We start from the raw sequence: 19,567 nt of genomic DNA, 5'->3' as shown, positions 1-19,567 counted from the left end.
ATCCTTTTGCTAATAGTTTATGAGCCATGAGATTGGAAATGTATGTGGATAGACCTGAGCACCACCGTCCTCAAAATCACTTGAGAGCCTCTTGGAGCCTGCCAGAAGTAACCATTTAATATCCCCTTGAGCAGAGGGGTGCAGGGTTTAATCGATGCATTTTTCCAGCTACTTTTTAGCCCCTTCCTACCTCAGATGCACACATATTGCAAACGTGGAGTGGATGGGCAGGTAAAACCCTTGCCGTGTGTGTGTGTGTGTGTGTGTGTGTGTGTGTGTGTGTGTGTGTGTCCGCCTGCCCGCCTGCCCTTGGGTGTCCAGCATGTGTTTAATTAATCCGAATCCGTATGGGGGGGGGGCAAAAGAAATGAGACCTATATGCTAGACACCTCACAGGCCACCCTTCTGATCACATGTGCACAGCAGCAGGCGACCCTTCCATAGTATATCATCGGGAGCTGTCGGCTGGCCATTGATGTGTCCACGATCCGGATGAAGACAACATCCAGGGCGTCACTGACAGGATGGCAGACGAAAGCCTGTCGGGACGCGAGGGGACAGCTCAGGAAGATGCAATAAGCACTGAAGGGAGGGAGAAAGCGGCCCCCTGAGTGGGTGTTCCAGAACTAACTCCGCGGCCTCAGGGAAGCCGCCCGGCTGGAGCGCCCAGCTGAAGGGGAAAAATCCGCGGGAAGAGAGGATGAAGGAAGCTGGAGGGCGTTAGACGGGCGGAGGGCGATGGGGGAGAGGGACAAACGGCCCCAGAAGAAAAGCAAGAACCGGGTGCTCCAAGAGGAAATAAAACTTTGAAAAGGAGCAAAGTTGATCATGAAAGCGAGGGGCGAGCGGAGGGGAACTCCTCGAAGTCTTTCCCACTGATTTTATACTTCTCCGGGAGGGGCGCTTGGGATTTCAGGCGGACGGCTGAGGAAGCCGGGCAAGCCATACTCTGAGGAGAGTGGACATTTCCCAGAGGGTCAGGGCGCACCTCACGCCAGGCGGCATCTCTCTCACACACACAAATCTCCCGCCACTCTCAAGGCAGGCGGTCCCCAGGCTTTCTCAGGGCGCCCAGCCGGGTGAGAGCTTCGCGGAGCGGACTGCTAAATTCGCAGAGACTCAGCCAGTCCCTCGACGGGTCAGCACTTCCTCGGCGGGCAGCTCTGACAGTTCCCGCCGGAGGGTGTGAGAAACACTCTTGCCGAGCGCCAGAACTGCGGCCTGTCCCCGCAGTGGCCCTCCGAATCTATAGGCCTTGGTGGCGAGGGAAATTCCCTCGAGTGCCCTCCCTGAAGCCAATGAAGGGGCGAGGAAAGGTCTCCTCCAGCCCGGTCTATGATATCTTTCTACCATCCTGCAGTTCTGGAGAAAAGCGTTAGATTCCTGCGCAAACTTCTTGAACCGCCCTTGACATTAGCGCGTCTGGTTGCCTTTTGACGACGTGAGTGTCGGCCTCCTCCTCACGTTTAGTCGACGCCGAGGGGCATTTTTTTTGTCACGAACGGTCTGGGCGTTATTGGAGCAAAAAGGGCAGAGGAATGTGGCTCAAAGCGCCGCTTATCCCGTCCATTTTGCTTGGGCAAGGGGTTTTTAGGAAACCGTAAAACAATTCTGGACTATAAAATAAGTTGTCTGTCCATCCTGATGCCCAGGTTTGAAGGGCTAGGTGTAAAGGAGGCGGATTTCAAAATCTGATCCGCACCAGAGGTGCGTCGCTGCCTATACGCGATATGCCTCTTCTACTCCAACCGTTCCTTTATATCTCTCTCACACACCGCCCAATTAATAACTTTTTTTTTAATAGAGCGCGACCGCTGGTAACCCTAGCCAGGTTTCAGTAGCCCAGGCAAGCCAATTCCAAGCATTTGTGGGCAATTAAGAATCCACCAGCGCCCTAACAACACACAGTAAACATAAGCACAATTACAGCCGAACTAAATCCTGCTACAGTACACCCACACTTTTCAGCCCTGGCAACTGCCTTGGGGGGGGGGGTGTTAATCTTCCGAAGAGAAAGGGGGGCTCCCTGCGCAAAATTACGCCTTCTCTTCTCATTTGTTAGCTGATTCCATCAAAAAGTTCGCTATTTATAGGCTACACACATGAACCTGGAGTAATGCAAACCCTCCCGTGTTTGTTCCCTTTTGCAAAGTGACCGGTGCCGCAGCTTTTGATTGCCTTTCGGACAGCCGGAGCAGCGGAGAGGACGAGCTGCAATCAAAGCAGGCTGGGAACAGATCTCCAGCTGCAGGGAGTCCGGGCAACGCGCTCGCCGCACAACCTCGTAAGTACCATACCGCGATCCCCCAACAACCCCCCCTCCTCTCCCCGCACAATTTGTAGATTCGTTTAGGAAAACCCATTGTGATGGAGAAGGAGGGGAGCCTTAAAAAAAAAAAAAGGACCAAAGAACTGGAGGAACAAAGACTTCGAGCAGGAGAACAGGGCTGAGACTGAGCCCCACCGTTGTCGCAGGGTGTCCCTAAAGATTCAATTATCTGAAGAGTGGCATTTAGCGATTCTCCCTAAAGTCAAACAGGGTTGGATTGATCCGTCTGGGAATCAAACCAGAAGGGAAAGGATCTTTGCGATTCCCAGACAAAAGTGATTGGTGGACAGCTGCTTCCCAATAAGATCGACAAGCAGATAGAAAAGCAGCCTAAAAGAAGAGGAGTCTACTTCATTTTTTTTTTTTAAATGTAGACAGAGGGCCCTAGAGAGCCCGTAGAAGATTGAAAAAATTAGCTACTGCCCCCCCCCCCAACCCCCCTTATGGATTGGCGGTTGTTATAAATTTGTAATGTTTCCTTCTCGGGAATTCCTTAAACTGCTTCACCACAAATTAATCAGATCCTCACTTGAGTCGGGCTAAAAGACCGGTTTGAGTGTGGGAAAGACCGGAGTGGATGCCAATCTTGCAGGGGCCGGGAAATGCAGCTTTGGTCAAGGCGGGCGTGGGATGGAACTGCCAACCCTGGACTGGGGAAGGGAGGGACGGGGTGGCTCTCTGCTAGCGAAGGACCCGGGCTTGCAGCCCACTGAGCTGAGCCTGACCTAAAATCCACCCAGGAGCGGCAGGGTGCCCTGGATCCCAGCCCAGCTCTGAAGAGCGGCCGGAGCGGCCCGTGTGCTTCTCTTGACCGCTCTCGGCAAGCGAGAGGATGGGGCTCGCTTGGGCTCGAGATCCGACCACCAGCTCCCGAGATGGGCATTCCGCGCGGGAGGAGGGTCTCCTGCCTTAGGCGCATAGCGGAGGGGCCAGCGCAGTCCCAGAAAATAGCAGCAGCAGCAGCAACTTGCTGGGGCTCCGCTCGAACTTTGCTGCCTCCAGTGGAAAAAGTGACTTCGCTCCAAGGCCATTTATAGGCGACGGAAAAAGCCTCCTTTTCCGTGAGCGGAGGCCGAGCGAGCAGGCAGCCTGTTCAGCTTCCCCGCGGCCCCCTGCGAGCCGTCGCCTGTCCTCTCTCGGGTGGAGAAGACGCGAAGCCCGTTAGAGAGGCGAAGCTGGGCTTCTGGCAAAACTTTCTTTCGCGAATCTTTGGGGTCGCCCTTATTAAGATTTTTTGTCCAAGGACGGGGCAGAAATGGGGAGATCTTTTTTTAAAAGGTTGTGGTTGTTATCGACCGCACTTTTCACCCATATAATTGAACCGTTAGAGATATTAACCCATTTTTCGAAAGTCTTCTATAAATAGGGCTGCCATGGTCCATATCTTGTATTTTGACCTCACTTCTTTTTCATCAGGTTTTCTAAAGTAAGAAAGCGTATTAGCAATTCATTCAGTATCTTGGAGGCAGATGCTCTCTCTTGAAACAAAGAGTCCTTCAACTTCACTTCATTTATTTTTTCTTTTCACATTTTTTCTTCCATCATCAAAATTTGAAGAGTAATGTAAAAGAGTGATAGTGTCAAAAGAGAAACAGTGTCACAAACCTGGGAGATGGATGGGAGAGTATCCCTTATATAATATTTGAAAAGGGGAGACAACATTAAATCATTTACATCATTACTGTTTAACTGTAGGAAAGTAAGAGTTTTAATTGTTTGGCCCCAATAAAATATATTTGTTGTCATTTACAGTACAGTTGCAGTAGGGCTCAGACAACTACAGTCAGATCTTTGTTCTGTATTCTGCTGCTTTAATTTGAGAAGCTACTTTATTGGGCTTGAAGGTGATTAAAAATTAAACTAGAGTTTGAAATTAGTTTGACATATCTGAAAAGTTTTGCCTTTACTATAAAGTTGTTTTGGGAAAGTATATGGTTATTTCCTAACCAACTGAAATGTGTAAATAAATCAGTTCTGTGTTTTTATGCTCTAATTTTGAAAAGAATTTCTCTATGCAGCTATTTCTGTGTGGGAAAAGATTTTCACAAAATATAATTTTCCTTGTTGTCCCATCCACGCTATTTTCATAGTTTCTTCCAATGGTAAAGCCTGTTCAGAGCAAAATTGATGAATAGTAGGTATATTTTTCTATATGTAAATTAGGAGATTAAAAAGTTTTTTAAAAAATCCCAAGAATAGGTTGATTTTTGAAGTATAAGGAAGAAGACAGTGATAGGAAATACTTTGATTATACAATATCCTATAATTTCTTTCTTAATGGATTATACTAAGAACTGCAAAAGGCCAAATGTTCCTAAAAATCTTACTGTTTACATAGATTTCAAGTTAATTCTTTATAGGAAGAGTACAACTAATAATTAAATTGTAAAGTATTAGTTATCAAGAGTTAATTTCCTAAACCTACAAAGGATGTTTCTTTATCTTGTTTTCTACTGTTAGTTATAAATTTATTAGAATGATTATCTTGGTAAACAAAATGAAACTGGAATATTCTATATGCTTTCCCAGAAAACTCTCCTTGTAGTTCAGAACATTTAGAATAAATAATATTTTGTAATATAATGGGTTTATAACTGTATAACTGCATAATGCACATTCCAGTCTGATTTCTCATTATTTACTTCATCAATATTTTATTATTTATGTATTATTTCAATGTATATATTTGACCCACCCTTTTCATATTCATAACTCTGGACCACTAACAACAGTTAAAACACCATGAAATTAGGCATCTGTAGAAATAATACATGTCTGTCTGTCTGTGTGTTGTGTATATACACACAGAGAGAGAAACACACACACAATATATATTTAATTTTTTCAAACAGAACAACTTTGAAAATTGTTTGTTGTAGTGGACTGCCTTTTTTCAGCATTTGTGCATGTCTGTACATGGAATTAATCTCTGATAGCTAGATTCAATTTAATCCAGATAGTAGCCTCTAACTCCACCAAACCTTCTTCCAGTTTTCCTTCCTCAGCAGAATTCAAGATTCTTCACATACTAGCCCAATCTTCACATGTAGCACATTGTTTTCCCTTTACCCCTTCCACAAACTACTCCATCTAGATCTGTCTCAAATCATTTGTCTATTTCAATATTTCCATGCTTTCTCCTTTCCAAGAGAAGCTGCCTCCCTCAGCCTCTTATCTCTTAAGACCCTGGGTTAGGCTATTCATCCTATTTGATCATTAGTTAATCAGACTGACAGTAGAGTTCCACCACTCTCAAAGTGGTCTTTCCACTCATAATAACTCTTGTCCATTTGAGCAGGAAAGTTTCATCCCACTTTTTTTCCTTCCTAGTTTCCCCCACTTTTTTTCTTTTCACAGATCAACCAAGTGTTGATCCATTCATGTTGCATGGCAAAGTACTTTTAAAAGTATCTGCTTTTTCAACTGCTGATAAAAATAAGTATTATTAGAAATGTTATTATTGGGCCTCATATACTATTTGTAAATATCAGCCTATATACAGCTTATGTTAGGGCTATGTTGTCTTGGCACAGTGCAGGGGATTAAAATGTAGTTTTCATAAGGAAAGTTCTCTATCCATTTTTAAATTTGAACTAAACAGATTAATAGGCCATTTCTTTTGTAAGCGTATCAATCAAAATTTATACATCTTCCAGGTGTTATGAGATGATATGCATTTAATCTGAATCTTGTAAATGATAAAACATGACTAGAGAAACATCTTCACTGAAATTGTAAATAAAGAGTACAAGGATGCTTCATAGAGATTAAGTTTGTTCCTGTATGAAGGAAAAAGGTGAACACCAAAGGTGAGAAGAAGCATGCACATTGTTTCATTGTGAAGATTTAAATACTGCTTTAGTTAAGGAACAGAAATCTGTTTACTTGGAATTGGTGGCATTTTCTTCAGAGTTATAAGTTGCCTTTTAGTTTACTTTTGCAGCCTCTTGACGTAATAACTATAGATAGTTCAGCATATATTTAGATTACAATAAGCAGAATTTTCAGTGAAAGAAAGGGCCTGATGTCTTTCTGGTGCCATTACTTACTTTTTCAGTAATGTCAAAGATAACTTAGTGCTAGATAACTTAGAACTGTCAATATTATTACCTCCCTCCCTTTCCCTGTTCTTCAAAATTATGCATTTTGCATACTAAAAACATACGTGTGAACTAATATACTATACTATTAAACAAATAAAGAACAAAGTGGTCAAGGATAGTTTTAAAAGCAAAAGTTAGAATTTCACAATAATTTTACATTTAAACTAAATACATTTTTTTAACCAATTTCAACTCTCTTATATACAAGAGGGTCAGAACATATATTATTCAGTGTTAGTGCCATATAGGCAGAAGTTCTAATTTGAATCAGAGAGAAAACAGAGATATAAATAGAAATATAGTGGGAAACAGGAACACATTAGAACATCTCTTACCAAGTTTTATCTTGCTTGCATGTTCATAGTAGCAGCTACAGAAAAAAGACCCTTCTAGTCTTACTTTCATTAAATATTCCACATATAAACTGTTTTAAAAGCAGTTTGTCTCTCTCTGATTCCCAACCCAGACACTTTTGCTATGTATGTTAAACTCTTAGTAAGTGTCATCCAAGCATTTCAAATTATTTTCAGGTTGTAATCCTATTTAGAAACCTCAAGTACTTGCAACAGAAGTACAACTTTGAAATAATTTAATTTGATAATTGGAGTAAAAAAATAACCACAAGTGTTTTTCTTTCCTTCCTTCCTTCCTTCCTTCCTTCCTTCCTTCCTTCCTTCCTTCCTTCCTTCCTTCCTTCCTTCCTTTCTTCCTAGTTTTGTACATTTGTTGTAAAAATTCTGGTAAATTACTAAGAAGCAGGAATATGACAAGGCCATAACCAAATAAGTAAAATCATACTGTTTAGGGATTTTAAAATATTTTAGTCAATGACCTCAATCAAAAGCAGAGTAATAACATCAGTAATTCAGCACACAAGTACAGGATCTCTTTCACTTGAGAACTGAAATTATCTAAGGCAGAAAATAAAAATGAAGCAACCCCACTAAAAACTTAAGAGAAGACAAAAATACAGAAAAATAGATCTATAAAACTTTTTAAAAGTGCAAAAGATAAGCGAGGGAGGGAGGAAGGTAAAGGAAAGATGAGAAAAGTGGAACACAAGAGAAAGAAAAAGGATTCCTTTTTAGAATGAACAAAATCGATACTGAAAACTAAAAGGGAGGAGAGCACTTTCAAAGACTTTTCCACTGACTTTGCACAACTGGGCTGGGTGATTGGGGTCTCAGGCCAACTGCTGATGAAACTCTATGAGCCCTGTTCTGTTGGGGTGGACATTTCCAAGAGAGTCAGGGCCACCTGGTGCCAGGCAGCATTCCAGTCATATACACCTCCTGTTGCTACAAAGCCAGACAGTCTCCGGCATTTCTCTGCTGGATCAGAGTCTCAACGAGTGAACTGGCAAATTCGTAGAGAATTTGGCATCTGGCTGTCACCTTTCTCTGATGGGTCAGCACTTCTTTGCCTGGCATCTCTGACAGCTTTCTACCCAAGGGAGAAGGAAATTCTTTGCAGAGCTTGATCCTTGGTAGCTATACCTCCAGAACACCAAACTCTCAAGTTCTAAAAATGCAGTTTAGATCCCTAAGTTCCAGAACCTTAGAATCAACAAACACCCCCCCCCACACACACACCCCATGAATAAAAAGAACAGGAAATATAGTTAGAATCACACTCAAGCTAGCAGCAACTTCCTTCCTGTCTGGCTAATAATGGGTGCATAACGGTATGTTATATATTTATGCTTTACAGTACCAGAACAATGGTCTAGTTGTACATTATTATCTTTTCTCCCTCCTCTTCACTTCTTGGGTGCATTAAATAAGTGCAGCAATTAAGAAGGATCAGGCCAGAATTATAATAGCCATATGAGGTATAGTACATAGAATAGTAGAGTTGGGAGGGAGATCTTCGAGTTCAACCCTCCGCTCAAGCAGGCAACCCTATACCATTTCAGGCAAATGGTTGTCCAGTCTCTGCTTGAAGGCCTCCAGTGAGGGAGCGTCCACAACTTCTGGAGGCAAGTTATTCCATTGATTGATTGCTCTCACCTTTATGAATGTTCTACTTAATTCTAGCTTCATTCTGATTAGTTTCTTCTTTTGCCTTTTGGTGAGTTGGAAAATAGTCTGACCCCCCTCATCCTTGTAGGGGCCCCTCAAATATTGTTTTCACCCCGTTTTACAGATTGAATGACCACACAGTGAATTTAATTAAATCAATATAAGATTTGAATTCATCCCTTCAGGGGTTCAGGTAAACACCTCCCTCCCCTCAAAACCGTCTTTCAAATTCTACTCTGATTATCCTTTTCCCTTTAGATTGTGGGTCTATTGTTACATTTCAGTGGGATTCCTGTCATGTTTTCCCAGATTCAACAAGAACAACTACAGCACAGCATAGCAAAAAGTTTGTTCCATTAGCCACTGGCCCTCTAACCCTTCCCCCACTGCCAGAAAGGCATCAGATCTATTTTGATCCTTCTGTTATTGCTTCTTCTGAGATAAATCAGGGATACTCCCAATTATTCTTGGCTTCCTAATTCAATTTTATTTTTAGAAGTGTTGAGTGGGGGCGGGGGGGGGGAATGTTTTAATAAATATAGCCAAGCTAGAAGTAGTCTTGGTTATAAGCATGGTCATAAATCACAATAGTTCAACCAGATGCCAGAAGCACATCTGGAGATTTTCTAGGTCTTCCTCTCTAGGGGACCAAGGGAGAACAGACAAAGGTTAAAGAAGGGGAGGTTACAAGGTAGAGAGGTAGTAGCTTAAAAGTATGAAGGAATGCTTTTTATAATTTAAAAGCTGGGCTCTCTAATAATCTGTAGGCACAAGAATCACAGCTGACAAATTCTGGGAGCACCCACAACCCCCGAAATATCATCACTAAATTTCCCCCTGTTTTCCTGTCCTTAGTTCAGATAGACAATAGTGTTCTTTGTATGTTTTTAAAAGCTGTACTGTCTAATAATCTGTAGACATGAGAACAACTGTTGGCAAACTCTGGGAGCACCCCAAACCCCAAAATTACTTCACTAAATTTCCATTTCCCTGCCATTAGTTCAGATAGGTTAAAGAACAGGTCTCTCTCTCTCTCCCCCCAAATAATTCTTTCTCTCTCCTTTTGCAGTACAAAAATAGAGTTTGCTAGAACCTCGAATGTAATCAATCTTCCCGTATTTCTTCCCCTTCTCAAAGTAACCGGGAGTGCAGCTTTATCACCCCTTCGCTGCGGAAATAGCTCGGAGGAGCCACGACCCCCATCAAGCCTAGAGCTGCAGAGGTTCCGGGCCGAGGCAAGTTGCTCATCCCACAGTCATGTGAGTACAGCTCCGCCATCTACCGCCTGATCTTGCGCTGACTTGCAGCTCGCGCTCCTACTTGACTTTAGGACTTCTTCCTTGCGGTGCCCTCAGCGACGTTTAGAAACAGCGCGGCTACTGGCTTTGACCTAGTCGGGAAGCAGTGTGGCGGAGAGCAGAGCAGGAGGGATGGAGGGGGATGGAAGGGACGAACAGAAAGTTTGCGAAGCGAAATGCTTTATCCAGAATCCACATCGACTTAGAATTAGCCCGAACATTGCTGCATACTTGCAACAAAGTTTGCAGTTTCCAAGAGCAGAGCTTTTCACTTCTTAAAACCGAACGTCACAGGGCTGGAAAAAAAAAACACATCAGAATCTTTGAGGAAAGCTGCCCCGGGATGGGAGCTACAAGGCAGGATAAGGAATTTTAGCTAAGGAACTTGGACGATTTATTTAAAAAGGAAGGAGGGGGCATTAAAGTGCCTCTTTCCAGGCAAGGGGCACGAAGGTACTCGCTGTGGGTCTTACTCGCTGTCGGTCTTACATGCACATTGCCGGTTTGCGCGTGGGAAAGACCGGAGTGGATGCCAATCTTGCAGGGGCCGGGAAATGCAGCTTTGGTCAAGGCGGGCGTGGGATGGAACTGCCAACCCTGGACTGGGGAAGGGAGGGACGGGATGGCTCTCTGCTAGCGAAGGACCCGGGCTTGCAGCCCATTGAGCCTAAAATCCACCCAGGAGCGGCAGGGTGCCCTGGATTCCAGCCCAGCTCTGAAGAGCGGCCGGAGCGGCCCGTGTGCTTCTCTTGCCCGCTCTCGGCAAGCGAGAGGATGGGGCTCGCTTGGGCTCGAGGTCCGACCACCAGCTCCCGAGATGGGCATTCCGCGCGGGAGGAGGGTCTCCTGCCTTAGGCGCATAGCGGAGGGGCCAGCGCAGTCCCAGAAAATAGCAGCAGCAGCAGCAACTTGCTGGGGCTCCGCTCGAACTTTGCTGCCTCCAGTGGAAAAAGTGACTTCGCTCCAAGGCCATTTATAGGCGACGGAAAAAGCCTCCTTTTCCGTGAGCGGAGGCCGAGCGAGCAGGCAGCCTGTTCAGCTTCCCCGCGGCCCCCTGCGAGCCGTCGCCTGTCCTCTCTCGGGTGGAGAAGACGCGAAGCCCGTTAGAGAGGCGAAGCTGGGCTTCTGGCAAAACTTTCTTTCGCGAATCTTCGGGGTCGCCCTTATTAAGATTATAACGCAGAGAACCCGACGGTTCACGGGGATGAAATGGGAAGAACTTATTTGAAAGACTCGTTATCATATGAAATAGTTTCCAACCCAAAACTTTTTTTCTTAGCGTTGTACTGGCGTTAAATAGGATGAGGCCATTTGATAGGATTAGTAATAATGTCTGTCTTGCGGTATAGACATCTAGCTGTCAGGGCCATCCATTATAAACTTTTACATTTTAGTAGGATGGTAAAACAAGGTAGATTTGTGAGTAGCCTTTTCTCTTAAACTGAAGGAGACAGGATTGAAAGTAAGCATGTCAACTTGAAATTTATAGAATAGTAAATAGCACTCTCTGTTTTACCAATAAAAAGCCAAAGGTTACAGCAAACAAGGAAAATTAATAAAGTAAATTGCATAGTTTCTTCCAAAAAAAAAAATTGCTTAGGGTACACAGGCAAGGAACAAGATGTTGAGGTCATGTCCCCACTTGCACCTAAACATGGCACAAACATGCCCTGGAAAAGCCTGTTTTTTGCTTTGACCCAGTGAGCTTGCCTTTATCTCATCTGCAGCCAATGTTCTCAATTGTCCTTAGCTGGACTGGTGTTAAAATACTATTTTCTCCTTCATTCCAATAATGTACAAGGGCAACCTCAAGGTGTATAAGATCTGTTAGGCTTTGTCACCTTGGAAGAAAGTCAGGTGACTGGCAGTAACTGTAAATAGAAGCAGGATAGTGATCAGAAGTGGGAACAGCAAATTTCATGCCAGTACATTTTTCTGCCAGCTGAAGAATAGGTGGATAGCAGTGTAATTCAGCTGAGGAAAAGGCCTTTAGATTCCATTTGGAAGATTTTTTTTTCAACTCTCCATCCTAAAGATTAACTAAGAATTGTCCCTTAATTCTTATTTAGCAATACAAAGTCAATGTGGTCCAATATTTGTTAAAATTGTAGTAACTTTTTTTTCTAAGTAGTGTGTGCTGCAGAGCATCTAATTAATACCATTTCAGATTTGCCCAAACATGAGTGAAGTGTAAGTCCAGAGTTGTGGCAGGCAAATATTATGGGATGGGTGACATATAGCCATTAAGCCTCCATCCTTTTGTCAACTTTCAAAACAAAGTCACAAGAATGACTTATTTTGATAAATGAAACTCTGAAAGGTTTTCAGTATATATCTTTTGTGCTTTTTAAAGACGTAAATATATATTTTTACTTTTAACTATATTTGCAAACTTTTGAACTATTTCTGGTTTCTTCTTGATTTAATGTTAATGACTTACAGACAAATGTGTTTTCTCTCAACTGATATATGTTGCCATGTGACGTTGGACAGTAGGAAAGTATTATTGGACGGTTTATGTATTCATTGCTTGCTGACATACATGTGCACCAACCTCTTGTGGATTACATGCAATCCTGTTATTGGGGGCAATTTTACAATTTTATTGTGCAATGAGCAGATGATCTTTAATTTGTAATAAAGTGCAAAGAAGCAAAGAGATAACCTTGGGGAACATATGCAGAGACTGTTAGCAAAATACGAATTAAGCCTGGGAAGGAAAGAAGGCATTAAAAAGAAATTTAAAATGATTCTACTTTGACTCTCTTTGATATAAAAAGGAGCAAATGAGAAAGGCTGCCAGCTTTCAAGTTGCTGTTACTCTAGCCTATATCAATAGATGCCTTTATTTGTTGTGGCGTCTGTTTCCTGAACTGGCCTTCCTGAAAGGGCTGACAGCAATCTCTCTCTATATCTTCTCCAAAGTCATTTCTGTGATTCCCTACATCAGGTTACCTCCAATACAAAATATTTCACTTTCCAATTGTTAGTTCTTATTTTACAGACATGTTAGTAGTAATCTTTGCCAATTCTTCTCCGTTTTCTCCATCCCTTTTGATCTACTTTCTAAAACTTTCGTTTTCCTGCAGAAATTTATCAGTCTTCTTGGAAGCTTGTCCTTTCCAATTCTCTCCTCCTCCTCTTTGCATGATATCCTTTTCTTATTCCATTTTAAAATCAGCTCCTAAAAAGCCATCCTTTTTCCAATCACTTAAAATTTCCCCTCCCAAGGCAAATGGCAGTTTCAAAGGGCTATTTTCATTTGTGCATTTCAAGACCTTTAATACTTGAATCAGAAGAACATAATTACAGTAATTCTATCATCAACAATCCACTTCTACATGTTTGTAAACTTTTTAGTGTGACCATTCTGAATGTATGGGGTTTGGAATATTGGGCTTTTCATACATTTAAAATTATAGATTGATACAGCACTATGCCCTCCCACATGTACAACTATACCTTTGTATCATTATTAAGATATTAAGTTAGATGTGTTGGATGTTGTAAGATGTGTGGTGATGCATGTATAATCCAATGATTTCAAATGAAAAGACATGGGTGAAGAGATATTTTGTAGAATTATCATAAGGTATTCTTCACTTAATCAGGAAAAAGTGTTCAGGAGATATTAACACTTAAAGAAAGACATAAATGCAAAGGTCTCTCATTTGTCCAGCTGTTATTTTTCCTTTTATGTGCTGTCCAGACAGTTTAATGGGATTTGGGATAGTTAGTTAGAAATTGAGAGCTGTCCCCTTAAAGGGTGGTGGTAAATATGGTAAATATAGTAAGGTCATGGTAAATATAGTTAAGGTATCCTAGGAAATGTAGTCCATGTCATGTGGTCACATCTGTAATCCTGATTGGTCAGTAAATTGACCCTTGTTGGGTTGGGGGTGGTGTACAAACTTTATTTAGAACCTGTTGATGGCTGATCATAAAGTATGTGGAACACTATTTTTGTGAATTGTTTTTTCAAAAGAAACTATTTTTAAAAAAAGAAGTTCAGTCATAACGTCAACTGGAATGTAAAACAAGCCTCCTCATTTTATGTCCTGAGGCACAAAAGTAAGACAAACGTGCTCCCTTCCCTCTCTCACCAACCCCCACTCCCAAAAAACACCCCCCCCCAAACCAAGGGAATTATTTCAGAAGTTTCTATAGCAAGCAATGTCATAAAAAAGCATGCTTTTTGCAGTTTAGTCTGCCTTTATCAACTCAATAACCAAGAAGTAAGCACAGGAATGGTTTCAATCAAATATCACAAATGAGCAGTATATAAAACTGTTCTCTGATATTTATTTGAGGCATTTTACAATTACACACACCCTTTTTGTGTTTGGCAATCTGCCTTCAAAGTCCAACAAATGAACAAAATAACATTAGCTTTTATTTTGGCAACCAGAATACTTAATGCTTGCAATTTTTATAAATTTCAAAATTTTGTAAATGAATCCATCATACAATTTTGTTTTTTCCCTCTTATTCCTGTATATTGTCAAATCAACATCCACACTCAGTACACGTGGCTCCAAATGACCAATATGATTTTTTAAAAAGACTTCTTATGTCTTTAAATGTAACCAGTAGGACTGCATAATATTGGCTAAAAGAGCATAGATAGATATAGTAAAAAAATTCTTTGAAAGAAAAAAGTTTAAAGGCAGAGGTTCTGGAGGGCCTGGGATTTCTCATGAAATGTTTAAATAATATCCAGTATAAAAATCTAATATTAGTGGAAAATTTCCTATTACTGAATTGCCAAAAAACATGTAATGAATTACTGGAAAACCTTATTGAGCAGACAAGTGGGTATTTTGAAGAAAAGGAACCTCAAAGTGTACCATTACTGTACATGCTATTTGTATGGAGGAGTTTACCAAGTTCTATAATAATTGCAAATATATGGTATGGAAACAAAATAGAGATGATATGTTTGTTGGCTTGACAATTGGACAGTTTCAAATAATTGCATCTCATTGCTGAATATGGCTGATGCCATTGGACAAAAGATCACTTTATTTCTGAATGATCAATCTGTAAATTTTGGTAAGAACTCCAGATATAGATAAAATAATTTAAATGCATATGGAATTTTAAACTTTTTTTAAAGTGAAAGGTTTTATATATCAAAATTGAGGCCTTGCAACACACACACACACACACATACACTCAAGCACACACCCACACACAAATGCACAAAATTCAATATGCCACGTGGTATGAGAATTGCAAAGGGTATCCATTTTATTTCCATCAATCTGAATCAACAGAGAGGAATATGGGTCAGGAGAAAATATTTATTAGCAACAACCTTTAAACTTATTAGCCGTTTTCATCTAGTACAGGTTATACTTGACTTACGACCACAACTAAGCCAAAGTTTCTGTTGCTAAGTGAGTTTTGCTCCATTTTACAAACTTTCTTGCCACAGTTATTCAGTGAATCCTTTGCGGTTGTTAAGTAAGTAACACTGTTGTTAAGTGTACCTGCCTTTCCCATTTGGCTTTGCCTGTCAGAAGGTGATCACAAGACCTGCAACCTTCATAAATAGGACTCAGTTGCCAAGTGTCTTAATTTTGATCATATGACTATGGGGATGCTGCAAAGGTCATAAGTGTGAAAAATGATCACATCCTTTTTTTCAGTGGTGCTGTAACTTTGAACAGACACTAAATGAACTGTTGTAAGCCACAAAGACTACCTGTACTATTTTTATACATGATACAATGTGGTTTTGATAATAAAAAAAAAAACCCTCATAGGGCAGACTCAGTGGACCACTGGGCCTTTTTCTGCTGTAAATTTTCTATGTTTCAAGGGTGAGGGGTCCTTGGTACTCTCTGAGCTTGGCTGTTTTCTTGCAGATATTTAATTATCCAACCTACCCATTTCTGCAAGAAAACAACCATGCTCAGCGAGCACCAAGGACCCCTCATTTGTAGCCCGCCCGAGCTACAAATATTTTCCTTTATTGATGTTTCTATGTTTCTGTTCTTTAATATACAGTGAGCCAAAAGAAGTATACAATATGGCTAATCTAAACTAGGCGTGTTTATATATAATAGAAAAGTAATGTTATTATTTTTATTTTCATACTTTATTATAATACAACATGATTATTAAGTTAATTCCACTGGCCCCAAAGAAGTTTACATTTGTATAATTCATTACAGATCATTATTTAATTCTTTGGACAGCATAATGGAAGGTGAGATATATCACACACATAATTGATTCTGGGGACTGGGACCATTCTATTTCCAGTTAGACATTCCAAGTATGAGGTCATTTATTCGAAACTCTCCAGGGTTGAAATTATATTTTTATCCCACTTAATCTATAAACCTAAAGCAAAGCAGGAATGAGACATTACAAAGGTGACAGCAATAAATTGTCTATATTACATCACTTTGCCATGTGTAGCATAATATAATTGTTGCTGCATTCAAAATGTACTTATTATCTCATTGTTTTAATCTGCATAAAAGTCTACATTTTCCTTTCACAACTTGGTTGCCACTGTTGTGTGCTTTTTTACTCCTTCTTCTGGGCAAAGTTAAAACTGATTCTTTGTGCTGCTTGCTCTCTCGCAATGACAACACTGCTAAGAAAGTGAGATGAAGCAGCTACCTTGCTTGTTCTTTGATTGTGGTTTGCCATTAGATGTTTTCTATGTACATAGAAAATGCTGCAAACTTTTGGAAACTTTTTCCCTGTAATTTTAATCCACAGATTTTAACCAGAGTTTAGACACAATCTTTGCCTTAGTAAATGAAAATAACTCCACTGATATTTTATGAAATGATACATTAAAATTAATATTTCATTCAGATTAATAAAAATAATAAGGCTAATATTTCATTCAGATAAAAGCAGAATCAACAATATTTGGATTCTACTTCTCTCCTTATTGATGGAATATGCAGAAAGTCTTTGTCATTCTTATTTGCCTCCAGCATCTTCTTACAGTATATCACTGCTGCCCAATACAGATGCTTACTTGCTGCTTAAAGGTGACACAAATTCATGACACATGATCAAAATTAATTGGAAGGTCCCCCCCCCTTTGATTATGATACGTGTGTTAATGTTACAATTATAAAATGCAATAGGAAATTATTGTTTGGTATGGAGTATCTATGGGGATTCTCAGTCATCCAGGTCATGGTTGTCCCAAAAGTGCTTTTTCAAAAGGCAACTACTTTCTTTGTTTCTGCTTGGACACATTTCACTTCTCATCCAAAAAGCTTCTTCAGTTCTGGATGGTTCTATTCATCCAGAACTGAAGAAGCTTCTTGGATGAGAAGCAAAATGTGTCCAAGCAAGAACAAAGAAAGTTCAGTTGCCTTTTGAAAAAGCTTCTTTGGATCATTGTTTGATATAAAATATAAAAGGACAGAATATCAGACTTGTGAATACCTTCTTCTTTTCCTTAACATGGGTTTTAAAGATATTTCTAGACTTACAATAAAATAAATTTTGAGCTTCATATTATATAGCTTCAACTAGAAAGCATGGTAATATTACAGGTCTTTGCATCAACATTATAATATTTATTTGGTTAATTTGTTTCATTGACATGTTATTTATAAGCCTTCTGTGACATGCTATTATTTGTTCCCTCTTACCATCCTATATTTTCCTTGCTTTCAGTTTTATTTTTGCTTTCATTTGAAGCAAAATGTAAGCATTAGCTCACCAACTTTTTTTACCCTATTTTGTAGTGTTATCCTTTATAATATTGCACTTTATTTTTGATGGCTAAGGTCATCAGCTTGCAGGAACTCAAAGATAGGAAACTTGTTGGCTATAGGGGAACTGTATATTTTTCATACAGGTTCTATAATATTATGTTTAGATTCTGCCTTCATATTAATCCACAGAATATGGTTTAATCCACTTTTTGTCTGCATCCCCTTAAGTCTGTGGAGAAGGGGCACAGGTTTAATGTCAAGAAGGCCCTAAATACTTATCTCAAGCATACCAGACAGTTTCAAACATCTGATTCTTTGCTTGCTATACTTCAAGCCTAGCACCATGAAAAAAGTGGTCTTCAAATTTATCCCAAACAAAATAGACTAAAGTATATGAGATTTCTGTTTGTATTGCTTCAGGGGAGGAGGGGATATTCATATTTTAACAAGTATTTCCTGTATTCTGTTTTGCAAATTTTAGCACCCAGCACCCCTTGATTTTTGCAGGGCAGCCAAAGAAATGGTTCTTTTTGAGTCACTGCGTTTTGAATACTTCAACATTAGTTGCAGCCTCTTTTAGTCAATGGGAGCTTCAATAAGACATAGCAAATATTATTTTTTTTCCTTTACAGCAGCAAGAGATCCACCCATATATTTCATATCCAGTTATCCTCATTGCTGCATGGGGTTATTCTTATAAAATTGAATATATTGTATATCTGTGATAGGAAAAGGGTTTCTTTTTATTAATTTCCCCCCTATATGTATCACATTTTCTCCAAGCTTTAATTGGTTTAAAAAATGGGTATATCTTTTAGAAATAAGCTTTTAATAGTCTAAATAACTCTTGTATATTAAAAATAGAAGCAGGTTGCTTTTCACTCCAGAATATGGTATGTGTTGCATCTGCATGTAATCGCTCACTGATATGGGTAGGAGGAACATCCTGGTCATGGATATCCCGCACTACAGAAAGTTAACTATGGCACTAAAGACTCAAAGTTACTACTTGTATTCAAGAGTTTAGCAGAATTCAGGGCTGCCAATTAAATATAATTTAGACTGTTGACTATCATAGCTAGGTACCTAGACAGATACATATATCTGATAGATGCCAACTATTTTAGATGTAGAATTACAAAGAAGCGTTGTGCTTAATAATTTGGGGGCTTAAGATTTTATCCCAATATAAATCCATTAACATATTTTTTGCATTTGGCTATATCCAAAAATCATCAAAATTAATCTGAGCACAAAAAATTCAATCTAAGATTTAAAGCTTGGATAGTGAGATGGAGGGGCATACAGTTTTAATAAATAAAAATAAAATAAAATAAAGTGGGATAGGAATGGTAGGCCAACATATCTGGACCACAAAAATTCAGGTGACCGATTAATCAATGGCAGCAAAGATTGGAATTTTCTATGTGATTTTATAGCTATCTACTGGTCCTCCAGATAACTGCCACCTACTGTACCTATGGGATGCTTAAGCTTGGGAAATTTTATGGTTTTGGTTTATAAAAGAAAATTTCAGCCTTAACCCACAACTACTCAAGTTGAGCATTCACAGCAAGACACAAATTATTACTCCTTAAACAGTTCCTTAACTGGATAGAAGGCAATTTAACCTATCAGAAACAAGCCTAGACAAAGCCTAGATAAATTAACACAATTAATTTATTTTCTCAAAGGAAATTCTAACTGAAGGGAAAGTTTGAACTTGCTTGTTGTGTTCTTTGGGCATGTAGCTTTTGAGTGATATTTTCATGGGTATTTCTCCCAAGACAAAACTAATAGCTATCCATAGATGATAACTAAGACAAATGTTTATATTTATTCTAAATCACATTTTGGGTTTTAAACATGTTAAATAAAAAATCTAAAAAAAGGAAGCAACTGATTTTTGCTGCAAATTGAACATTTTATACAATGGATTTGGGGTTAGAAATTTAAACTATGTTCCTCAGCTTTATTTATATAGCTACTCTAAGTCAGACTGAAGTTGTTGTCTGGTTGCTACTGGTTTTAGCCTTTCATTTGGTTGAAAAATCTGGAAGAGAAATAAAGAAGCAATGTTATAATATCCATTTAAAATTAATATCCAAGTTATTTT

General features: G+C 39.8%; 1 long non-coding RNA gene across 1 annotated transcript; it reads left to right on the top strand.

The window, feature by feature from the left end:
- Positions 1–2,152: 2,152 nt before the first annotated feature.
- Positions 2,153–11,343, top strand: LOC148127606 (uncharacterized). The gene is made up of 2 exons (XR_015743635.1): positions 2,153–2,284; positions 9,591–11,343. It is a non-coding gene; the product is annotated as an uncharacterized LOC148127606 (long non-coding RNA).
- Positions 11,344–19,567: the final 8,224 nt, after the last annotated feature.

This window comes from Pseudonaja textilis, chromosome 1 (assembly GCF_049901715.1).
Source record: "Pseudonaja textilis isolate UNSWEBS1 chromosome 1, rPseTex1.2, whole genome shotgun sequence".
NCBI classification, from domain to species: Eukaryota; Metazoa; Chordata; class Lepidosauria; order Squamata; family Elapidae; genus Pseudonaja; species Pseudonaja textilis.
Note: the sequence above shows the minus strand (reverse complement) of the source record. Positions and strands in the feature narration are given on the sequence as shown.